Source organism: Pteropus vampyrus, unplaced genomic scaffold (genome assembly GCF_000151845.1).
Source record: "Pteropus vampyrus isolate Shadow unplaced genomic scaffold, Pvam_2.0 Scaffold149, whole genome shotgun sequence".
NCBI classification, from domain to species: Eukaryota; Metazoa; Chordata; class Mammalia; order Chiroptera; family Pteropodidae; genus Pteropus; species Pteropus vampyrus.
Window position 1 is genome coordinate 1,050,523 of NW_011888930.1, and position 8,836 is coordinate 1,059,358.

General features: G+C 36.4%; 1 pseudogene; it reads left to right on the top strand.

Moving 5' to 3' along the window:
• Window positions 1-7,939: 7,939 nt before the first annotated feature.
• Window positions 7,940-8,061, top strand: LOC111745230 (annotated as a pseudogene).
• The last annotated feature ends 775 nt before the right edge of the window (window positions 8,062-8,836 follow it).

Below are 8,836 nucleotides of genomic sequence, written 5' to 3' on the forward strand. Positions count from 1 at the left end.
GGCTGAAATGTGTAAGAGGCAGAAAGGTGCCTCAAAGCTCCCTTATTCAGCAGAGAAAGACAAAATCTTGAGGACACATAGTGGAAAAGAAGGAGCAGTTTCAAAGATGCCATGATCTTCTAGAAGAAAAGATAAATGAAAATGTATTGCTTTAGCAAAGAGGAATGGCAAGAGAACAGAAAGATGGTAGACCCTTAGATACTAAGAAACATTCTACCTAAATCGTTTAGTATGTGGGAAATAGCAAAGGCAGAGGAGAAATGAACACAGTAGGGATACTCACACACTGGTTCTATCCTGACATTGGAATGAATTCTGAGAACCATCCTGATTGTTAATAGTAAGAGAAAAAAAATAAAATAGAGGAAGAAGATGTTCATAGATATGGATATGAGCTGTTCTTAACTTGGTGAGTAATTAAAAAATAATAATGGCTAATTCTTACTATGCTCTGCATGAAATTAATCATCAGTACTGTTGCTATCACCATGTTATAAATGAGGAAACTGGAGCATAAGAAAAGCCAGGTAACTTTCCCAAGCATCCACAGCTGTTGTATAGGAGGGCCAGGAAGGTTGACGTCACAGCATTACTACAAGTCAATGTGTGGTATCTTGTTAGATCATAGAGTGTGAGATTCTGAGAAGTAACAAGGATAATTTTCATATTTGTAACTTGGGTCAATATACAGTGCTTTTATTAGGAAGAAATTTCTATTCTTTTTTATCTTTATTTTTTTGCTTCTTTTTCAAACAAAGACTAAAGGACCAAAGAGATGAAATAACTTGACTAAGGTTACATAGGGAGGTCCCACTGTGTAATGGAAAGAGCAGAGAGATTCAAGCTTTATGAGACCAGGTTCAAGGCTTTACTAGCTGGAAGCTGTTTTTTTATCTTTGGATCTCAGCAAAGTCATTCAAGAATTGAAATTCTGATATCTACCTGTAGTAGGATTGAACGTAAAGCTAACAGTTGAAGCTTCAGAGTCCCTTACAGGCATAAGCCCCTTCCAGGACTCTATACCTAATACTGTATTCACAATTTTAATAACTTGTTCCCCAGGAAGTTTCCCAGAGATGTGTAAGGTTCATACAAAGGCTAGATCTACCCGGTTCTATTTTTACCTGAGTAGTTATGATGGCTTTGTTTATAAACCTGGGATGAAAATCAAGATCTCCTGACATCTAAGTCAGCATTCCCTCCCCTAGATAACAATGGATGCCTCTCCTCTCCCATTTCTAAACCTCTCATGATCCTTTCTTTCTCATCCATGCTTGTCACTAAATCACTAATGTCCAGGCATCCCCACACAACACTCTCAGGTAATGTCTTGGGCTGTATTAACCAAAATATAAAAGGGCTTTCAAAGTGACAGGCAACAAGCATTTATTGGAGATCAAAAAGAATAACTACTTGGAAAGCATTGATTCAGACAGAAGCCCAAATAATGTTCCAATTAGGAGACAAAGGCAGTGGATATTTACAGGAAAGGGAAGAAAATAATTACATCAGTAGAAGAGAGACACTTCTATTGTTGCAGTTAATAAAGCGATGTTAATTCTAAACAATGTTTTTAATTTTTAGTTTGATTTGACTCTTTCCTACCCTGAAAATATCTGAAAGTGTAGAATCAAAAATATCATTCTCTTAGTTGCATTTTTTTTTTATGTTGAAAGTTTTTTTAAACCAACATGTAAATGCTGCAGAGTTTTAACTTCCATCTTTGCAGAGGTCATCTGCATTTTAAGAGAGGCTGTTTATTAACACAAAAGAATGAAGGAGAATATAAAGTCAGAATGAGTCGCTGTTGGGCCGGCTCCAGGTTTCCTCTCTGGTCCTGTGATAGCTGCACCCCATGAAGCCTGGCAGAAATAACTTGGGGAAGTGAGATCATCATCACTAAAAGTGATTTACTTCAAAAATTTCGATTCTGAAAAAATGGCCAAGGTTGTTAAAAATGAAAAATGGAATTATGGGCTATGTTTAATTTTTCACAGGGTTTCAGTTGAATTCAACAGCAGTTAAAATTTTATACCTTGAAAATATTTGCATATTTCACAAGTATATATTCAGTTCTGGATGGCATAATGCAGACTTTCTAGATGCGTTTTTCTCATAAAAGAAAATTTAAAAAAATCAAAGTTCTTACTGAGTTTTAATCGTCACCAAGGATACTTGTCCAACACAGTTTTTCCAGATGGTTAAATCCTTTTTTCCATAATGCCGGCACAGCAAGAATAGTCTTAAAGTGCATTAATTATTTATATTAATTATTCAAATATGCTCATCTCCTAAATAATACTTTGACTAGTATTAGAACAGTTATTTTGGAATTTCTGCTGCATATAAATTAGTCTATGAATGATTTAATTCCAATTTGTTTAACTCCAAGGTGATACTCATTACAGAGTGAGAAGTTTTAGGTGCATATTTTTTTAATCCTGATCCAGAGAAGATAGGTACATAACTAATAAAAGCACAATGCAGACTGGAGGTGGAGTTCTAATGGGAACTTCTGCTGTGGCGCTTGCTGATTCTTCGGTGCCTCAGAGAAGCAGCCATGTCATCATCTGAGATGCTCTCATTCTTAGCTCTCACATCTTGGGCTACAGAGGCCAAACTGCCTTGTGGCCCTTGATCCTCACCAGTGGTATCTTTAGGCCCTATTAAAAACCAGGGGAACAAAACAACATGTGCATAGTTGGGTAGATTTTTTTTTTTTTTTTTGCTTCAGTTATAGCCACAAGCCATCTGGCTGGAAGTCTGACCAGAATACAAACAAGAAACCTTTTAAGCCACTCAGTTGGAACATGCAAAATGACCACTGGTATCTAGAGATTTCACTCCAAGTTCCCAGATCTGGGAAGCCATTACTTTCCAGAACCCCCACCCCCAACAGCATGTGACCTCAATTTTAAGATGTAAGGCAGTTCTCTCCCCTGTAATCCAGGTGCCACCAAAGACCAGATTGATCTTCGAAAAATGTAAATCTGATCCTATTCCTGCTTCCCTTAAAACCATACAATGTGTTTAGAGCAAAATATCAACTTCTTAGCTGTCTCAAAAGTTGCTCCCCTAATCAGGCCTCTCCAGTTCCAGCCTCATCTCATCCCACTCTCTTCCTTGCTCATCATATTTCAGCTTCAATAGCCTCCTCTTCCATGGAGTCAAGTTCTCTCTTCTCCAGAGGTCTTTGTATTCACAGGGTCTGGAATGCTCTTCCCTGGCTCTGCTCAGGCGGATATGCCCTGGCCAGCTAATCCAGCCTAGATCTCTCCCACCCCGTTAGTTAGTCTCCTTGTCATCATCCCATTGCCTTCTCCCACCCTATCTTCATTTTATCGCAGACTAATATTCTCTTGTTTATGTGACTTCTACATATTTTGTTGTCCATCACCCATTGAGGATCTTTTCAACATTTTAGGTTTGGTACCTAAAACAGCTCCAGGCTCAATGCAAATGTTCAAACATTTTTATTGAATCAATTTAATTAATGAAAGAATATTTGCAAAAGGAGAGAGGAAGGAAAGAAGCGTGTCAATGAATGTCATGATGAAATTTAGCATTATCCCCAGAAAACTGTAATATGGACATGGAAATCAGAAAATAAATATACATGACCATAATAACACAGGTATTCATTTTATATTGTTATTCACTTTTTCTGTGCAATCTGAATATTGAGTACAATGTACTTTAGGGTAAGTTCTGTATAGTATTTTTCTAATAAGTAAATCATGAAGTAAGCTGGCCAATTTGAATCTTAAAATATTATAAACTTATTCATCTCTGTTTTTCTATTTCTCAACAATATAGTTTTAATTCAAGACTTAAATACCATATTCATTTCAATTTTTTGTGATGAGATGCTGCATGCACTTGTATTTTCCTTAGTTTTGATTTTTAACAAAGTTCAATGTCATAAATTATGCTCAGAGGAAGAAATACAATTAAATTTTTAAAAAAACTTGTATCTTTTTTCAAGGAACATAGTCAAATAGGCTTTATATTATGACATAGGCCAACCAATTTCAATAGTCATTGAAATCCAGCTGCTCAAATAAGATAGATGTTTTTCTTCTCTCTTATGTGAGGTCCAGAGATGGGTGGTTCAGGGTTGAAAGAGAAGCTCTGAAACCTCCAGTACATCCAAAGCAGCTTATTCAGTTCTCCTGTGTCAAATAAAAATTGCACCAGATGGAGTTAAATAGGCAAGGGAGACTTTATTCAAGTGAACAATGCTGCATTGTGTATTTAAAAGTTACTGAGAGTAGATCTTGAAAGTTCTGATCACGAGAAAAAAATTGCAAATGTGAGAGATGACAATGTTAACTAAACTTATTGCGATAACCATTTCATAACACAGGTATTCATTTTATATTGTTATTCACTTTTTCTGTGCAATCTGAATATTGAGTACAATTTATGTATATGCACAGTATATACATAAATCATTACGTTGTATACCTTAAACTTATGCAACGTTATATGTCAATTATATCTCAATAAAACTGGTGGGGAGACTATTGCAATAGGGGAGAGAGATTGGAGGTGAGATAGTTTTTAAACACTGGGGAGAATTAGTGGAAAAGTGCTGGAAGGCATGGGTGGAGGGTGGTTGATCAATATGATGAGGCCATCTGTGTTTGCTGATCAGTGCTCACCGAGTAAAGTTAGGTTCCTACTCTTACACAGAGCTTTGAGATGGGTACTACCTTTTTTTTCTTATAGATTTGGCATTTGTTTTTTTAATTGAGGTGACATTGGTTAATACCATGTTTCAGGTGTACAACAATATAATTTGAAGTCCGTATACACTGTAGTGTGCTCACCAACAAAAGTCTAGTTTCCTAGGTCACCATATATTTGACCCCTTTACCCATTTCACCCCCACCATCCTTTCTCTTTGGTAGCCAACAATCTCTTGTCTGTATGAATTTGTTTTGTTTGTCCATTTTTTTGTTTCATATTCCATGTGCCATCTAACTTCCTCAAGATCTATTTATGTTGTCAGAAATGGCAATATTTTGTCTTTATGACTGAGTAGTAGTCCTATGTGTGTGTGTGTTGTGAGTTGTGAGTGAATGAATGAATATCTTATACCACATCTTTGTTCATTCATCTACCGATGCACACTTAAGTCGTTTCCATATCTTGACTATTGTAAACAGTGATACAATGAACATAGGGGTAAACATATCTTTTTGAATTAGTGTTCTCATATTCTTTAGATAAATACCCAGAAAAGGAATTGCTAGATCATATCGTAGTTCTTTCCTTAATTTGGGGGAGAGGGGGGTGCTCCATACTATTCTCCATAGTGCCTACACCAGTTTACATTCCCACCAACAGTGTGCTAGGGGTCCCTTTTCTCCACATCCTTTCCAACTTTGTTATCTCTTGTCTTTTTGATAAAAGCTAATTATAATAAGTGTGAGATGATATTTCATTATGGTTTGCATTTCCCTGATGATTAGTGCTATTGAGAATCTTTTCATGTGCCTGTTGGTCATCTGTATATCTTAAGGAATGGCTCCCAGTCTTTGAGAAAGATATTCCAGGGTTGTGAAACTGCCAAGAGGCTGGGAGAAAATTTACATTTCAAAGGAACAGAGAAAGAATTTACAAGTTTTCAAAAGTAAATGATTCATAAAGTTTATCTTCCACCACTAGAAGTGCATATAACTTACGATTTTGCATGCCAGCCACCTCTTATTCATCTGTCTAATAAACATGATGTCATTGATGTAATGGATTGACATATAATAGATCTGAGGGTCTCAGTCTGAATCTATTCAGACTATACTATGACAGTGGACAGGAAAATTAATGCAGCCTTGAAGCAAAAGCATAAATGAATGTGTTTGTGCCAGTCACATACATGAAAACTATTTCTGATTCTCCTTCTGACCAGGATAGGAAAGAATGCATTTACTAAATCAATGGCTGCATACCATGGGAACATGAGGCTTTATTAATCTGTTCTTGCACAGCAGCTGTGGATAGGGTTACTACGTGTTTGAGCTAGCAGTCATTCTCTAAGATCCACCCATTTCTATAGGAAATTAAACAGATAGGATAGGGACTACCACCCTAGCATCCTGTAAGTCTAGGTTTTTAATAGTGACATTAATCTCTGCCAGTCCCCATCTGAGTATAATATGATGAGGAAGAAAATGATTGATAGCAGTTACAGGAAAAAGAAATAGTAAATTGTTGACTCATCAAGGAGGTAGTAGAATCAAGAGGAAAAGATATAGGTCAGAAAGACCAAGATTTAAATGTTTTAGCCACATCGCCTGATTACTCTTTGCATAACCAACTATAAATTATTTAATTCTCTTGAGTTTTAATTTTTTCAACCTATAAATAGGCTTAGTAATATTTGCCTTCAATCTGTCTAGTATGGAAGGCTATTAAATAAACAGATGAATATAGAATGTTTCCTTAATAATGGTAGATATATGGGGATATAAATGTATATTAGAAAAGCTAGCAGCACTCTGAACAAAAAATGTAAGCAATTCAATAGGAATGTATATGGTTTACTACTGATAGTTTATCTGTTCGAGCTCCTGAAAGAATGGTGTTAAAATCTCTAGCCATGTGATTCTGGATATTTATTTCTCCTTGTAATTGGTCAGTGTTTGCTTTATACACATGCAGACTTAAGATTATTTTATCTTGTTATTGAATTGACCTTTTATCAAAATGAAATATCCCTCATTAAGTTTCTATATCACTCTCTCTTGCTCTAAAGCATATTTGGTATCTATATACCCATAATCTTCTCTATAGATAGACAGTGCCCTCTATCTAGTAATAGAGTCTGCTTTGTCTGATATTAATATACTACATGAGCTGTCTTTTGGTTAGTGTCCGTATGGCAATTACTGACTGTGATAAATGCTACGAACGAAATTAAAAAAAAAAAAAGTTTGAGATAGAGAGCAATTAGCAGAAACTTTATAAAGGATTTCAAGGAATACCTCTGTCCAAGGAGGTGGTACCAGCCAATCAAAGACCCAAGGAAAGAGTATTTCCTTTAGAGGGAAAAATAAATACAAAGAAACTTCTCATGGCCCTAGTCCTGTAAAAGTATACACCTGCTGGCGAAGAGATGTAAATACCAGGGACAGAGTGGCTAGAGATGAGTTCTGAGCCAGGTAAGAACGAGATTGTGTAGGACCATATAAACCAGGATTGGCAAACATTTTCTGTAAAGGCTCAAACAGTAAATACTATAGGCTTTGCAGGCCAGATTTTTTCTGTAGCAGTGACTGAATTTGCTATTTAGTGCAAAAGCAATCATGGATAATACATAAGCAAATGAGCAAGACAGTGTTTTAATAAAACTATTTACAAAAACAGGCAGCAGACTCGATGTGGCTACAGGCTATAGTTCACCAACCCCCGATATAAACCAAGGATAAGGATTTAAAATAGTCTAAATGCATTGGCAAGTCTTTAAAGAAGTATTTTGTTGCTGATATTTTTTGATTGTTTGATTGTTTAGTAAGAGTCTAATATATATTTTCAATGAATCACTCTGGTGCTATGTGGAGATTGGGTAGTAGGGGTACAAAAGTGAAAGCAGTAAAAATGGAGTTATTAATGCTCATCCAAGATGTAAGACCACTTGAATAGAGTAGCTTAGTATTGACCTAAAAATCCAACATATAAATCGATGGAAGGAGAGAGAGGACTTGGTGATGGATTATATTTTAGAGATGAGGAAAATACATAAATCAAAGATGACTCTTAGTGGCATTTAATGGCATAGAGAAAACTTGGAATCGAACAAGATGGATAGACAGAAAAATTCCATTCTGGACATGTTTTATATTTTAGATGCCTATTAAACATCCAGTGGAGATTTAAGATAGACAGTTGGATATGGAGCTCAGGAAAAATGTTTAGGTTAGAAATATTACATAAAGTCTATGGCCATGCCACCCTGAACAAGCCCGATCCCGTCTGATCTCAGAAGCTAATAAGCAGGGTTGGGCCTGGTTAGTACTTGGATGGAAGACCACCTAGGAAGATTTGGTGCTGTAGGCTAAAAAAAAAAAAAATAGAATCAAAAAATTGCTGATAGTCACTTGATTTTCACTTACAAAGACATCAGTTTCACATGGTCCTATTGAATGTACCTTTATAATGAGGCAAGGGGAAAAAATATGAATAGTACAGAGGCATGCCTGTACTATTTAAAGGTCAAAAGAATGTACCTTTATAATCAGGCAAGGTGAGAAAATAAGAATAGTACAGAGGCCTGCCTGTACTATTTGAAGGTCAAAAGAGAGGAAATGTCAGCCTAAGAGACTAAGAAGGACCAGCCAGTGAAGATGGAACCGAACCTGGAGAGTGCCAGGTAAGCCCAGAGAAGAGAATGATTCAGAGAAGCTACTTTGAATGCTGCTAAAAGGTTGAGTAGTAGGAGTGAAGAACTGCCATTGAATTAGGCAGCATAGAGGTCATTGAGAAGAGAACAGGAGAAGACAGCAAAATGGGGGATCCGTTAAGATATGAGAGGTGAGGACATTAACACAACATGTATCGACCGTTCTTTTGAGGTGCTTTACTGCGATGTTCAGAAGCTAGAGGATGATGAAGGCTTTGTGTTTGTTTATTTTAAGATCAGATACAAAAGTATAACTTAATGCCACCAGAAATCAGCTGTTAAAGTAACGTAGGTGATGCAAGAGCAGCCAGGTGCCTGAAGGTGGGAAGTAGTTAAGGAGATAAGGAGATGACAGTGTGGGTGACCTATAGTACCAGCGAAACAGCAGGAACCTGAGTTAGCCATACTCTAAAATCTGGATTTCAGTTTTTT